We start from the raw sequence: 17,370 nt of genomic DNA on the forward strand, positions 1-17,370 counted from the left end.
CACTGCGCATCTGAAATTCCCAGAGGATATATTTTGCGAATGAATTTTCGATTTCGGTGATTCTGGCTCAGTGAACTCTAATAAGATGTGGAGTATTTCATGAAATCATATTTAAATAACTCCAAATCTTGTTCACCGCGCTGCAACAGCTGTCTCCTAAATCCCGTTTAACCATTGTAAACTATGAAATGAGTAGCCTATTCCATGACGAAATTATTCTGTATTCTGCAATAACAAAAGCAATCAACAGGAAATGAAGTTTTAAGGGTGCGCAACTACGCGTAACGTATATCAACTGTGAAAGTTGATTTGGCGAGTTACAATCCGATCCGCAAGTTGAAAGGAACGGATTACACGATAATCGTCCATAATCGGATGAAGGGGAAGAGTAAATTATCTTAACTATTTACACAAAGAGATGTATTCGGACACTTGCTGTCAATAGTCGAAGCGCGCTTTGTTGTGTCGGTCAGATTTGCGTAATCGCATTGTGCCGAAGTAGCGACCCGCCAAACGCTCGCGACTGGACTCCAGCAGATTAGTGGATTATTATTAATTTCGCTCTTGTCAGTTCCTGGGTGGCAATTTTACGATCCACAAGTATATATCGACGAGTCCGCAATGCTCGAGACAACGCTAATTAAATTGATTGTAAGGTGTTTTATTTTGTAATATTTCAAAGTTTCTTTCTTTGCTGACATCACATCCTATCATTATGTCTTCATGAGATAAAAACTTAAACATACAGCCAGGGTCGAAACAGTACTTCGTCAGCCTCCCTAAACGTTGACCTTGGGACTCCCATAGGGTAATAAACCAGAATTCTGGGACTCCGCCTCCACACACCCCTTCACGATGGGCCTTTTTAACGCCACCGGATACAGCATGTTTTGCTGTTGTAGGGGTCCTGTGTATCAGTATATGTAACCGTAGTCGCGCGAAGCGCGAAAAAAAATCAAATTAGGGATTTAATTTTGTCTATAATATTGTTAATTGCATATATAGCTATTAATACTTCATATTCTCTCAGTCCATGTGATCAGATTTGTTGGTAGAGCTGATGGAGGGAGGTGGTGACTTCAGAAAGCAAGCACAGTATACTGTAATATACTATCCCGCGCCTATGGACGTGGACATTTGGCAATATTTATATTGATGGTTTCAGCCAACATGCGGTAGCCATTTTCGGCCTAAGTTTTAGTAGGTAACACAATTCGCGAAGTCACATATTGGGCAAAACTTCAGAAATCTTGGTGTATCGTGGAGCGGTAATGACCGGCGCTGCAGTGCCTATAAAAATGATGCGTATTTGTGAAATAATTTTGGGTACCCTTCGAGCTCGCCCTGCATACAAAACATGAACGATTTCATATTGATGGAAATTCACTAGATTTTAGGAAAGAAATTGAATTATATTGGATGACACAAAACTGATTTTCATGAAAAGACTATTCGAATTTTTATTTTCAACAGCGTTGTAATTAGGATGATACCGAGTCAAAGGTCGATGAAGGCAGAATATGTCGGGAGTTGCATGTGTGGCGAAATAGTTGGAATGTTAAGTAATATAATTAAAATTTATGAATAGGACCAACAGCATCTCGTTGTTTTGCCTAGTAGGCTACTATTGGAATATGGGCCGTTGATCTTTGAGAATAGAAATACATTCGTGTTGTCGTGCGTGTTCAATACGTGTATAATAAGTCTCTACGCTTAATTGCAATTGTTGGAGGACCCTTTATGGTGTGGTAAAGGGCGAGTCGCTCATAGAAAAACATTGATGAGCTTGAGATGATAATAGTCATTCATTATTTGCTTTTTGACGGAAAAGCATTTCACTTATTGAAAATGTATCGTGAAAATTGAAGTTGATGAAGTATCATAGACTATTATCAAGTATCATGTAGGCCTACTATTTCAATAAATGATGTATTTCGGACCTATCCGAATGTTCAAATGGCTTTGAAGAGCACCTGCACAAACAACTTCATTGATTCATACGGTTGTTTTATTCACTTTCAGCCAATTTCTCACAGTGCCATAACGATTAATATTCTAAAATTTCATAATTTAGAGAAATTAGGCTGCTATATTCATTCCAACGCGTCCTGTGACATTTATTGTCAACATTGAAAACATATGTGCAAATACCAACACTGACATCAGCCGCTGTTGAGGGGGAATTCTCTCGGAGCGAGTGCCTCATTTGCCACTCACCAAAGTTTCCGGTGATTGTTGTTGGATATACCCTGTACTCTTGAAACACAGTTATGCAATCGTCGATGATCATTGTGGCCGTATTGGAAATTGGGGCTCTTCAAATGTTTATTATCGTCAACAAAGTTAATTATTATTGTTGACCAATATACGTCGAGATATTAGTTGACAAAGCATATATTCTCTATAGCCTATTAGGGTCTAGCAGCATCACTTATACTAACACAGCTTTAATTTAATTTTCCCAATTGCATTTATAATTACAACTCAGACAGCTAAAAATATAACTAACAATCACAATTACTCTAACTCTGCTTCTAGGAAGTTATAATTGCGTAATGCGTATCATCTGTATCATAGGTGTCAGCAATATATAGTCATTATTATTTGTTCTCGATTTGGAATTAAGTATATAATTTGAGCCTTATTCTGGTCTTGTCTTGATCACCACCATATAACGAACTAACGAATCACCAAATAACAAATTGTAACGGATATTTGTGATCGAGCTTGATTGACTGTGTTCACCAAGTCGAGTCGACTTTTTTTCTTTATATACACTGTAGGCAATTCTTGTAGTAGGACTATATACATCATGGATTGATAAAAATGATGATATAGGAATAAGAATAATGATTATGTTGAGGCTAATGAAGAAGCTCTTCTAATGAATTATAAATATAATAACAAATAGGTCATAACTATTATCCCGCGTGCCTTTACTTGCTTACTTCATCACTTGCGCATTGACTTCCAATCGAGTCTTCAATGATATCATGTGACTGCTGTATAATACTACGAAGAGTACACTTTGGTCCATTTTGAAATATAGTTGTTTGAATTACGACAATTAGGCAATGTTCATCCCATAGACAGGCTTCATATCGCCTCGAAAGGGGCGTCGGTAAATGAATTAGGCAGTTGCACAGAGACAATCGGTCACGGCACGGGCTTTGGAGGAGGCTTAAGTGTTAAATTGCTCGAGCTCGGGAGCTGTCTATTATCATAAAATGGCGCATGCTCTGGTGGTCATTAATATCCCGGTTCCTGCTCCGGCCCAGCTCCAGTACGTCACAAACTGAAGTCCAGGAACAGTTTTGAAAATACCAGGGTGATTCTGATTTGGCTGCACAGTGCAGGGTGACGCACAGGTTATGAGCAATATGCGGGGTACGATGTTATCTCAAGTGTAATACTGTACACCGCTTGATTGTGATGTCATAAGCAAATATTCCTCCTATTCATTTAGCCGTCGGCAATAGACCTATGGTTCCGTTTGGTGTTGGAAAGTATGCAGTTAACAAACATGTGTCCCTCATCTCTCTCTCTCTCTCCCCTCTCCCCCTCTCTGTCTCTCTCTCTCTCCCTCTCTCTCAGTGACGATGATGATGATAATTATGATGATATCACTGAAGCTCAACGTGATACTCTTACTTGATAAGCATAGACATGGATGCCTTTTTCATGTCTCAACATGGAAGATTTTGTCATGTTAACACGAGGTTTTAAAATCATGTCGGTGTTTTCATGGAATTAACATGAGACAGAGCAAGTCATGTCATTTCCATGATAAAACCTATGTTTATTTTTTACAGTACACATACGATATTCACAGACTTTTAGTGATTTTCTGACCTTTCAATCCGTCTTCCACTTGAAGTATAGTCTTCACTTGTGTTAGGAATTACTACTTCTACTGTTAATTGAGAGTAGAAAATATTAGGCGATACTTGTGCTCAATGTTCCCTCTAATTTCTGACGAGACTGCGCACACTTACCAACTCACTGCGCAGACTCTTGGACAACAGTGCTTAACGGCTAAAAAAAGGTCACCACTTCGGATTTTTTGTGCGCAACTTAGATTTGCTGTGCGCAGAGACCAGCATGTAAGCACTGCGCATTTGCGCACGTGCGCAGCTTAGAGGGAACATTGCTTGTGCTATACTTGAGTAGCAACGCCGATCACTTCTGCAAACTCTAGTTCATAGTGAAATATTAGGGCAAATCAGAAACCGCCAAAAATGCAAAGCATTTTGTATCTAGAACTAGCGTTTAATATTGCAAAACACAAACAAAAAGCCTCGATACCATTTAAAAACATCACTGGGAAGTAACCAATGCTCATCTCTGGGTCTGTTCCGGCATGGTATTTGGTGTGGGTCACAGAATATATGATGTCGTGTCGAGACGGATCGACTGTCCTAGAACCGATTCGTATTTTTTTTCTATTGCGAAGTAACACGAACTTCAGGTTTCGTATTGGAGAGCTGTTACTAAGCATAGTCTGCATTCATCTGGTTGTCTATACTAGACAGTGCAAAAAAGCCCTTTATCTCATGGCAATAAACCAAAGGAAAACAGTTCAGAAACAGCTTTCCTCGATTCCGAAACAATGTGGAGAACAATGGAGGCCCAGTAAAACGCACGATCATTGAATGATTGGTTGCTCTCACGGGTTCCACCAGCGCTTCGCGAACAATCCGAAGATATGCAAGTGATTTTATCGACACCGATTACTTGATGACTTGAAATTGACTCGTGAAGTTTGCTCAGTCCTCAACTCTAAAATTCACCACCCTATGGGCGCACATAAGACCAACGTTAAGAGTGGTGAACGGATTGCTGTTTTGGTCCTGATTCTAGCTACAACCCACGCTAAGATGGTATATAAGCGGATCGCTAAATGTTCAGTAAAGAATTGTGAAATAATGATTGGCGCCAGTTTCAACTACAGTCATATGAAAATAAGATGAAGTGAACTTGAATAAAGTGAACATAAAATTCTGCCTTGAACTTAATACAGATATTGCAAACTGCCGTTATGAGAAACGACAAAGAACGGTTCGGTTATGATATATCGGTGGCTTTTGATTTTTAATGCTTCGTTGTGGAAACCGTCGTGTGTATACAAAATTTCAAATCTTTGTCCGGTGAACGTTAGGGCTGTTCAAAAATAACTTTTTTTCGTTATTCTAGCTATTCACTTATTAAATTGTCAGGTTATCCTAAAAAACGCTGCGCACCAAATTTGATTCAATTCTAACAAGTATAAGACTCCGCAGATCCAATTAAAATTTTTAATTTATTAGGGAAAATTAAAAAATATTCAAGTTTTTCTGTCAACCCCATGAAATTGTTGAGCTGTCTTTAATGGGGTGAACAGAAAATTTTCAATTTTTTTGGTATTTATTTTTATATAATAAATAGAAACTTTCCTCTCCTGTAGCAATGCGGCTACTGGTTGGAATTGAACCAAATTTGGTTTGTAGGCTTAAATTAGGTAACCTAACAATTTTATCTAGTAGCCAGTGCGGTTCGAGAAAAAAAGTCATTTTTGAAGAATCCTACTGGCCAGTGGCCAAGCGCGTTAAGACAGGACAATCACCAGATTCGCCAGACGCCTGAGACACGAAAAGCCTGGAAATTTGGAAACCTACACAACAACCGAACTAAATCATCGCAAATTGGATCAATACATAATAGATTCCACATCGGACATTTGATTACAACAATCTGTTTTAGTACTGTATGAGGGATCTGTTATCTCATATCAATGATACAAGCCTAGGTCGCGTGCATAATTGAACGGGCAATCGCGAGATCTTCGGCGGCAATGTAGCATGATACCATAGTGTCTTATATGGTGTGGGTGGACACAGCGAGAGTGATTGGGTTACGTCATACTTTCCATTTGACCAAAGCAACTTTACGGCCATTTTTGACCGGTTTGCCGAGCACAAAATTCGATGAAACGGGTATCAATGTAAAGCTGCTGCTGTACTGATTACGAAAATATAAATTTTATTCTGTTCATGGTCCTGAAGCCTCCCAAAATCAGCCAAGTAATTTGCATTGTGATCGAGTTTTGGTTTTGTGACGCAACAATTTTGTCTGGCAAAACGAGAGTGAATCTGGGAAGAAAGAGCCAGACAGTTTTGTTGCATCACAATGACAAAACTCAATAACAATGAACATTTCTAGGCTGATTTTAGGGGTTCTAGTGCCATCCGTCATATCTACCATCAATCTATATCCTGCTCGAGCCTGCTAATTCCACAAAAGTGGTAATTGCCATTCATTAACTTAAATCCAATAAGGCAGTTTGGCTATGATCTGATTCCAGCCTGATTAACCTACATTTCGGTCATTTTATTGCCCTATATTTTCATTATATTTCGTAATCTTGAGGTGCATTGCTTTGATTTAGATTTTAATAAAATGATGATGACGATGTAACAGTCTTTTCGATGTTAATCTTTATTCGGCAGTCTTTTTCAGACTCGATCGAGCATCTCCTCTTTCTTTTTTCTTTTCTCGTTCTTTAAACAACTGATGCTATCATTGTTCTTCATCGGTAATTTTTCTGGGCTTTTTTGTCGTCGCAAGAACAGCGACGCGTAGGGTTGCATTTAAAACAAACATGTTTAAAACAAGACCCTTGTTTAAACATGTTTTTTTAGTGTTTTTTTTTAAGCCATGACGTCACGAATATTCAATTGTGACGTCACAGTGGACTGACATCGAACAATTGAAAGTATTGGGTAAATATAGGTCCATTGACGAAATATCTGTACTCTTACTGTTGAACCGGCTATTTCGAGGGTTCCAACCATCCCACATCGATACACGTCGGCTATCGGGTGGTGATTGTCCGCAAGCTCATACAACATGTTTTTTGGAAGTATTTACACAATTATGGCATAATTTTTACAACTTGATTTTTTTTAAAGACCTTTGTTTAAAACACTGTTTAGAACAGTGGTTCCCAAACTTTTTCGGTGTCAGGGCCAAATTTAGAATTTCAGAGCACGGTCGGGGCCGCACGAATACCAGGGCAATTAGACATAGGCTACCCAAAATGTCATCAAAATATGAAAATTGGCATTGTTCCGATCAATCACTTGACGCCATTGGCCATTGTTATGGTCATTGTGTTGCTGCGCTCCCATTGCTCAGAACAGTCGACCTTTGGAGGCTATTTCGGAGTAGTTTTATTGCCCTGGCGAGATTTCAATTGGCATTTTTGGAACCAATGCGTAACTAGCTTTCGATAACGACCGGACCTATCAAATTATGCGGACGCTTGGGTCGTGAGCTATAGGACTACCAATTATGCTGCTTTCGGTGCGATTTAGTGAGTCAGGTTCTATCGCCTGGACGCGAAAAGCGCGAATTTTTTTTGTAGTTCATGATTGAATCGGTCAATGTGATCGAGAATTGCATATATATTGCCATCAATTTTTATCCTCTCTCTGCTCACGTAATCAGCTTTACAGGTAGAGCTGAAAGAAGTGTGTTTGAAAAGGTAGGGCCCCTCAATAATAATTATATATCTTCTGGCGTATATACCAGTTGACAGGAACAAAACAGCACTCCGTCAGCCCACCCCCCCCCCCCCCAAAAAAAATAGTAAACTTGAGTTTTGGCTCCCATAGGGTCATAAACCCATCCCTATCACTTTGTTCGCTTTTGCCACGAAACTAGTTGTACTGTTAAGTGAACCATCGCGATGCGCGAAAATTTTCGATAATTAATTATATAATCGGCCAATATGATCGGGAAATGCATATATATTGCTATCAATTTCTTGTCCATCGCTGCTCATTTACCGGTAGAGCTGAATGAGGTGTCTTGGAAACTGTAGGGCCCATTCGTATGATTCCGTAACATGTTATTTCGTGACCTCCTGTCTGCTAGATCAAAAAATATAGAATCGCCCAAACGTAGGATTCTAAACTAAGAGACGCACACGATTTCAAATTATTATTTTTTCACTGGAATAAAATTTTTCCCTGCGGGATGGTATTTGTCTCGTGAGGTTAAGATTGCCAAGGCAGTATTTTGTATATATAACGACGTTTTCGGTCAGCACAATGGCAGTCCAGATCGGCCAAGGTTTTCTCGCTTGGTGCGTCGTGGCGCGGTAAAGGCTAACGCCGATATGGCTAACGCCCATTTCTATAAGTCTTGCGCATTTTTTCTTGGGGATGAGTACCCAAAAATCAAGATATTTGGCAGCATGAAATCACGCCTTCGGAAAAAGAAAATTGAAAAAGATGCATAAATTTGCCAACAAATACTCTATAATTTATGCTAATTCACGAAAAAATTTTGAGCCCCGTTCGAGCTCGCCCCCCCCCCCCCTTCATTGGGGGTTTGGCTTTCGGCAGTTACAGTCCTGTCTTTACCTATATCTATAGCTACTGCTTGTTCAACTGGACGTAACGATAGCAGTCTACTCACGACTTTCCTGCAATCTTAATTAAAAACTCCAGACTCCAAGCCAAGCTAGTGTATTAAATAAATATAAATTTATATTTCTGTCATAACTCGATTTCCTAATATTTTTTGGGGGCCGCAAGAAGGCTAGCTGGGGGCCGCGCTTGGGAATCACTGGTTTAGAACATATGTTTTAAACAAAGTGTTTTAAAACACCGTTTGTTTTAAATGCAGCCCTAGCGAGACCGGTATACTTAATATAGCATCGCACACATAGCATTGTACATTGCGTGAGTGTCTTGATCGGATAAAAATATAATCGGACGATTATTATATCCATTTCGCCTAGACGATCCCGGGATCCCAAGATTTGAAGCAATCCCGACCCCGGGACTTTTGAACAGCATCTGCCAAGGCTTACTTTATAGCGCCATACCTCTTATTTTGGTAATAAAGCAGTGTGTCACGAACTCGGCAGATTGTCTAACAGTGGGCTCAAACACGCGACCCGCGTCGGCATTTTTATTTTTCAAATATTCGACATTTATAACTGGAAAATATCTTATTTTGGATTTGAGGACTTAAAATTCCCTCTAAAACCACTCCAAAAACCTGAATCGCTATCACAGATGTCAAATGCCCGCTAGCTGCAAAATTATAACGCGACAGCTTTTACAATGCATCTGTCGTTTCGCATTGTGTCTAACTGTCTGCAACGTATTATTTCGCCAAATTATGCCAAGCACAACAATATTTTTAATAAAATTTAAAAATATGAGTTTTACGTAGTAAACGTGAATATTACAATCAGGAGCGTAACTGCCGCACCCCAAACCCCCCAATTGGGGGGGGGGGCGAGCTCGAAGGGGGCCCAAAATTATTTCGTGAATTAGCATAAATTACAGATTATTTTTTGAAAATTTATGCAGCTTCTTCAAAAATTTTTCGTGCTCCGCGCGATTTCAAGTTGGCAAATATCTTGATTATTGGGTACTCTTCACCCAAGAAAAAAATATGCCAGATTTATAGAAATGGGCATATCAGCGTTGGCCATTACCGCGCCACGACCCAGCAAGAAATAAAGTATTAGACCATGTAACATGCGACTCCAAGAAGTGTGCCAGAACGATCGGCAGCGAGAAAACCTTGACTGAAAAGGACTGCGCTTATGAGAGAGACCTGCACCATCGAGATGCTTTGACGACGGAGTTGCGATACGTATAGGTTTAATTGTCCATAGGCGCCTAAATGACTGGCGCCGAATGTTCCTGTCTTGGCAATCTGAACCTCACAAGACAAATACCATCCCGCAGGGAAAAATTACATGCCAGTGAAGAAATACCAATTTGAAATCGTGTGCGTCTTTTAGTTTAGTAGGCCATATACGTTTATGCGATTCTATATTTTTTGATATAGCAGACTGGAGGTCACGAAATGTAACGAAGTCACACCAACGGGTCCGCCCTCCCGAAGATGTTTTATGCGCCCCACAGTTTCCAAGACACCTCATTCAGCTCTACCGGTAAATCTGATTACGCGAGCAGAGAGGACAAGAAATTGAAAGCAATATATATACAATCCGCCCGATCTATTGTTGACCGATTTTATTATGAATTATTGAAAATTTTCGCACGTCGTGCGTGCTCACCAATTGAGTACAACTAGTTTCGTGGTGAAAGCACACAACATGATGGGGGGGGGTTCGGTTTATCACCCTACGGGAGTCCAAGACCCAAGTTTTTTGGGGGCCTGACGAAGCGCTGTTTCGTTCCTGCCAACAGATGCCCGAAGATGTTTAATTATTATTGAGTGGTCTTACCTTTTCAAACACACCTCACTCAGCTCTACCGGCCGGTAAACCTGATTACGCGACCAGAGAGAGGATAAAAATTGATAAATATATATGCAATTCTCGATCATATTGACCGATTCAATCATGAATTATATAATTTTTTCGCGCTTCGCGCGGTTAGTCGAGCTAAGCTTACTCACTTAACGGACACCCAATATATATACTTAAGGAGCGGTAAACAGCGTATAGCCTGATGGGGGTCTGGGGGCGAAACCCCCGAGAGGTTCAGTTTATCACCCTATGGGGGACCGGTTTTTTGGGGGGGGGCTGACGAAGTGCTGTTACGGCCCTGCTTACAATAGTGAATAACATTTTTACATTGTGTATGGAATGCCAGTCCTCAAAGTCCTTCGAATAAGGCCTACTTGGAAATACATGGCCCGCTAGCAAATTTGAGACCCTGATCTATAAAACAATGATACTCTTGATGCTCTCAGGTTTTTCGTCAATATTAGATAAGGAATAAATGTTGTTTGTGTAGCTTGTATGCGTATTTTACTACTTTTCCAGTCCCGGGAAATCACGAGATTTCAAATTTGATCAATCAGTTTTTTTATTACTATTTTCATCCTTTCCAAACATCACAAGACTGCGATAGACTGCTGTCTGGCTCTTTTTCTCTTGAGCTACACTCTCGTTTCGCCAGACAGCATTGTTGCGTCCCAATGCCAATCTCCATAACAATGAAAAATTCGAGGCTGATTGTGGGAGTTCCAGGGCCACGAGCGGAATAAAATTTATATTTTCGTAATCAGTGAAAAGTCAGCCTTCCATTGATACCCGTTTTACCAAATTTAATGCTCAGCAAGCCGATAAAAATGACCGTCAAATTGCCTGTAGCCAAATGGAAATTGTGACGTGATACAATTTCACTGAGGCGTGAGATTTGCCTGTGTAGACACCATATAGGACACTATGTTTGCATAGTCATATATAATGTCCTCCAGTTTGTCATCTCTTACAGTCATAATGGACTTGCAAGATGGTGACTTCGAAGAAGTGGACGGAATAGAGACAGTTCAACATTCCCCTTCACTCAACAAATTTCCAGACTTACAAATAACCATCTATTCCTTCAACAGTCAAGGTGATCATGGGAGAGGTTGAATAAATCCGAGCGTCATAACAATGTCTCATCGTATGGGTGTTACAGAAGCAGGATTTTGAACACCTTAAATACCTCCCCCCTTCATGGACTCTTAAGAGCACTGATACTAGTTGTGACTAAATTTCAATGAGGATACCAACACTATAATATCATTGAGAATTTTATGCAGGGTGTAGATATTTCATTTACTATAACTGCATAGCCAGAGGTGGTCAGTAACGAAGTACTTCTACTTTTTCGAAGTACTCAAGTAGTTTTCCTCTACTTTTGGTACTTACTTAAGTAGATCTGATTTTCGCTACTTCTACTTCTACGTCGTAATATTTTGTGATATACTTACTTACTTTTCACTATTTTCAGTTTGTCAAGTAGAAGTAGTTCAATCTTCCAATCAGGAAGATAGCCTGAAAAATTTTGGGGCTGTTTTCACGGAATATCATCAATTAATTTTCACAAAAGTTGAGAAAAGCCAAGAATTTTCGTCGCGCTTCGCGCGCAGTGGATGCTGAGTGACCATTATGATTTCACGAAAGTATCGGTGAATATAATTTACGTCGCAGCAGTGTTGGGATGACTCGAGTCATGACTTGACTCGAGTCAGACTCGAGTCACATTTTCGTATGACTTGACTTGACTCGAGTCACTTTGCTAAAATGACTTGACTTGACTTGACTCGGCGTATCAAAAATGTGGATTGGCTCGTGACTCGGAGCAAAATTCACGAGTCAATTTCAAGTCATCAAGTAATCGCTGTCGATAAAAATCACTTTATCTTGCATATGTTCGGATTGTTCGCGAAACGCTGATGTAACCCGTGAGAGCGACCAATAATTCAATGACCGTACGCTTTACTGATCCTCCATTGCTCTCTCACAAATAAATTGACCGCCAACGAACTGATCGAAGCTTACAGCTAATGCTATTGCTAACTAGTAAAGAAAAGTAATTTATAGCAAAATGTCTATTTCTGTTCTATGTTCTTACCTAACAAAACCTCTTATTTTATTGAAATTGAATTAGAATATAGTTTATATAGTCGATCTTCAACCATTGGCGCAGGCTCGAATTGTATCATGTAAATGGGTAATGTATTGCATCTTATCAATTCGTTTCTCTATTATCTATTTTGGCTGGTAACTATAAACTGAGACTACGCAATTACTTACTTACTTGGCAGTGAACAATACAGCGTCTTCTTCCGTACAACTCTATATTCGTTGATCGCTTCAAAATCAATTACCACTTAATCTGTATTTCAGACAGCTAGCAAAATGCAATGACTTAATCATGCCTCATACTTCGAAAAGACTACTTGACTTGAATTGTGACTTGACTCGTGACTCGACTTGACTTGACTCGACTTGACTCGAGTCACCTCCAAAAATCGAGTGACTTGACTTGACTCGAGTCACCTTCGAAAATCGATTGACTTGACTTGACTCGAGTCAAAATGTGCAATGACTCGAAATGACTCGTGACTCGAAGGTAGTGACTTGATCCCAACACTGGGTCGCAGGTTAGCGTGGTTCCGTTTACACCACATTGTCACGCTTCGCCCATATGAAATATTTCATCACACTATATATGGCTAATCATAACGTTTGAAACTGATGTTTCGCAATCTAGCATTTACTTGTCATATCGTAATTTAGCATGTCCATGGCGTGTCCAAATCTGGAAACGTGAACTCTGACTTTTTTGTAGTTTTATAGCTGTTTTAGCTCACCACCTTTGAAACTTTCTGGACTAAAGGCATGAAATACATGCTCCACTTTTAGAAGTAGTATTTATATTTCACTTTTAATTCCCAGCAATATCATGTACTTTGAGTTATAACTAATATCAGTTCTTTTGTCTGTATATCATACATGTTGAAGTATAAAAGCAAGTGTAGTAATGCCTTTAATTTCCGGAAATAAAACTACATAATATGGCATTTTTACGGTCCAACATATTTTTTAATAACGTTTACTAATCGCGCAAAGTGTTTACACCGTATCCTATACAACTTCTCCGTATTGCTCTTCGACTAAACTACGGGCCTTATAATTTGTGGGATGGTGCCGTACCATGTTATTTTCTAAAACGTGCTATTCGAGAAAACAGAGGATTAGTATCGCATTTCCATATCAATACTATCATGATGTTGATGAATGCTTATGCTGGTCCGTGGACATATGAGCATGCGACATTACAGCATGCGAGACTTCGGCATGCGACAATTTGGCATGCGACACATGAGCATGTGGGTTAAATTACGGGTTAGGGGTAGGTTAGGGTTGGATTTATGGTTGGGTTAGGGTTAGGCTTTAGGTTAGGTTAGGCTAGGTTAGGTTAGGTTAGGCTATGTTTCGGGTTAGGGTAAGTTTTTAGGTTATACAGTCACATGCTGAAGTGACGCATGCTGATGTGTTCCATGCTGAACTGTCGTTTTCCATTGTGTCGCATGCTCATATGTCGGGCAACCGCTTATGCTATCGAAAATTGGATAGCTGTTGGTATGCATCAATATAAATCAAGCTCGTTACCTTTCGCATAGCTCAATGTGCCCCTTTTTACAATCCATATGAACGAATTAGGATCGTTTTCACAATTACTTACTTGAGTACTTTTAAAGTCAGTCAATTCTACTTCTACTTCAAGTAGTTTTAGGTTGCTTATGGAAGAAGTACTTCTACTCGTACTTGAGTAGATTTTTTCTACTTCTACTTTTCTACTTTTTTCTACTTCTACTTGAGTAGCTTTCTTGACTACTTTGACCACCTCTGTGCATAGCACATTACTAACATACTAGAAAACATCTTTTGTTACTATGTCAGAATTTGTTGTTATCAAAATTCAGAATAACAAGAACCAAAATCTTAGTTAACGGAAAGCAAGGACTGCTGACCGAAAACTTCGTTATATATTCAAAATACATATAGGTTTGATTGTCCATAGGCGCCTAAATGACTGGCGCCGAATGTTCCTGTCTTGGCAATCTGAGCCTCACAAGACAAATACCATCCCGCAGGGAGAAATTATATGCCAGTGAAGAAATACCAATTTGAAATCGTGTGCGTCTTTTAATTTAGTACGTTTATGCGATTCCTTATTTTTTGATATGGCAGACTGGAGGTCACGAAATAACATCATGTAACGAAGTCATACCAATGGGTCGGCCTGCCCGAAGATGTTTATTTATTGTTTACGGGCCCTACAGTTTCCAAGACACCTCACTCAGCTCTGTTGGTAAATCTGATTACGTAAGCGTAAATCTGATTACGTAAGAGTGGACAAGAAATTGATAGCAATATATATGCAATTCCCGATCTTGTTATCTGATTTTATCATGAATTATCGAAAATTTTCGCGCTTCGCACTTGCTCACTATATAGGACAGATTATTTTGTGGCAAAAGCGAACAACATGATGGGGGGTTGGTTTATCTCGCTACGGGGCCCAAGACCCAAGTTTCTTTTGGTGCCTGGTCCTACTTTTTCCAACACCCTGCAGCTCCACCGGTAAATCTGATTATGTGAGTAGAGAGAGGATAAATATTGATAGCAATATATATGCAATTCCCGATCATATCGACCGATTCAATCCTGAATTATAGAAATTTTTCGCGCTTAGCGTGTGTAGATGAGAAGAGTTTACTCATAAAACGGACCCCCAATGGAGATTTGAAGTACAGCGGTAAACAGCGAATAACCTGAGGGGGGTCTGGGAAGCCCCCCCCAGCAGTCCGGTTTATCACCCTATGGGGGCCCAAGACCAACGTTTTTTTTGGGGGGGGCGGACGAAGTGCTGTTACGTCCCTGGTAATTCTATAAGTGCATTGTTTTGCCGATGCCATATAGTTCGGAACAATGCCAATTCTCATCACTGAGGGGATTCAACGTTCTTAACCGTGAAAAAGTTTTATATATTAGCATTCAGCAACCAGTAGCCTACAATGATAGTTTTCGGTTAGTTCTGATTTCATATTATGAATGTACTATCGCTATATTGATACTATACTATATAAAAGTACTTAGTTGCTCCGCACACAATCATCGTATTCGTAATCAACCTTTCTCTTTTAATAAATCAGGTGACGTAAATTATGCCAGAAAATTTTCAAATCTTCTTTTAACAATCCTTGCGGGTTCTGTACCTCTATATTGACGCTCACCCACAGTATCGAATAATGTTTTAGGCTGTGCCATACATGCATGTATTCCACCGATGCTGAAATGCCTAGCAGCTAGTCGCTACTTTGATAAATGTGCATCGTTAAAAGTTATATTAAATCCTAATATGCTGTACTGCCACACTATGCTCAGTAAACCAACTAAAACTAAACCAATTAGGGATAATCAGTGAAACATTACGCTAGCAAGGTCGATTGCAGCACTCCACCACAGTCGACATAACGCAATTCCGTACTTCCACTCAAGCATATCCCGCCACGGACTGATTTCGCCGCGAACCTATCTTATAGCGTTAGGGGCGTGGCAGTTTCCAATCATTGAACATATATCATTGGGTAATCCTGAAGGCTGGCTAGTATTCAATCAACCAAACAGGTTTATTAATATTTTCATCGTTTCAAAACATCACAAGACTGCTATATGAAAAAAAGGAAGGTTCGAAACAACTTGGAGTAGCCTTTAAGATCAGACACCCACCTTAGCCTAGGCGAAGTAAATAAGAGGCATGCACACTGAATGCAAAGTAATGCAGAGAATATAAGACGCAAGCGACAAAATGAGGTGGTATTTGGCGGAGAGCGAGGTCGATGTTAGGTCGTGGTCCGGTAATCCTGAACAGAGTTGGATCAATTGTAATTTGTAATTGTAATTGAATGTAATTAATTACATTTTTCAATGTAATTGTAATGTAATTGTAATTAAAGCATTTTTATTTTGTGTAATTGTAATTGTAATTGTAATTTGACAAAAATTTTGCTCAATTACAATTTCAATTACAATAAATTGCTATTGAGACCTGACAAGCACAACATCAAATAATTGACTTATAATGCATTCTCTTTAAATGTCGACAAGGAATTTGGTGGATCCATTCGCGGAAGCCCTTGACTGCGCCCTTGCGGGCGAAGTTTTTTTAATTTTTACCGCTATGCTGGCCTCGGCTGCCGTTGTATACAATTTTTAGATTACTAACCAGGGCTGTGGAGTCGGTAAATTTTACCACCGACTCCGGCTCCGACTCCGACTCCACACATTTTCATTATACCGACTCCGACTCCGACTCCGACTCCTGAGTCTTTAAACGTACCGACTCCGACTCCGACTCCGACTCCTGGGTCTTTAAACGTACCGACTCCGACTCCCGACTCCGACTCCGACTCCAGCATTATTACCAATTTACCTCGAAAATTATATGCCACATTGTCGGTTGAATGACTATCATACAACCATTAAACATATGCAAACATATGATTAACTGTGGCATGCTGAATTGTTTCATTGTGGCACAGCTCGAATTATCCACTATGCAATTAACATGAAATAAAGATTTGCTAAATATCCTTCCTTATTCAAGTTTTTATAACATGTACTCTCTAATATCCTGAAATGTATGAATCATTCAAATATGGCAGATATCCAATCCTGTATAATAAAAATGTAGATAAAAAATCCAAGTGTAGCTCTTGTGTATGACTCAGCAACTAATAAAGAAATTGAACTTACTAATTTTGTCATTACACACTATCCTGATTACAAGCGCAAACACTCTTACTACTAGTAATAGACATTGGTCATAAATGGAATTTAGTTAAGTAGTCAAAGACCATAGTCTATGTCTATTCTACATGTACTTAATCAAGTATTCAAGGATTGGGACTTGCAGTCTTTCTTAATCATTTGTTCGACCCAAACAGCTAAGCTACACTACAAATATTTTTAATTTTGTCAAATGGGAAGCATCGTTTGGTCATATTTACATATTTTTACAATTTTACAAAACCAGCCGATGCATTTTCTCT

Source organism: Botryllus schlosseri, chromosome 14 (genome assembly GCF_051294905.1).
Source record: "Botryllus schlosseri isolate E-star chromosome 14, Bs_hap1, whole genome shotgun sequence".
NCBI classification, from domain to species: domain Eukaryota; kingdom Metazoa; phylum Chordata; class Ascidiacea; order Stolidobranchia; family Styelidae; genus Botryllus; species Botryllus schlosseri.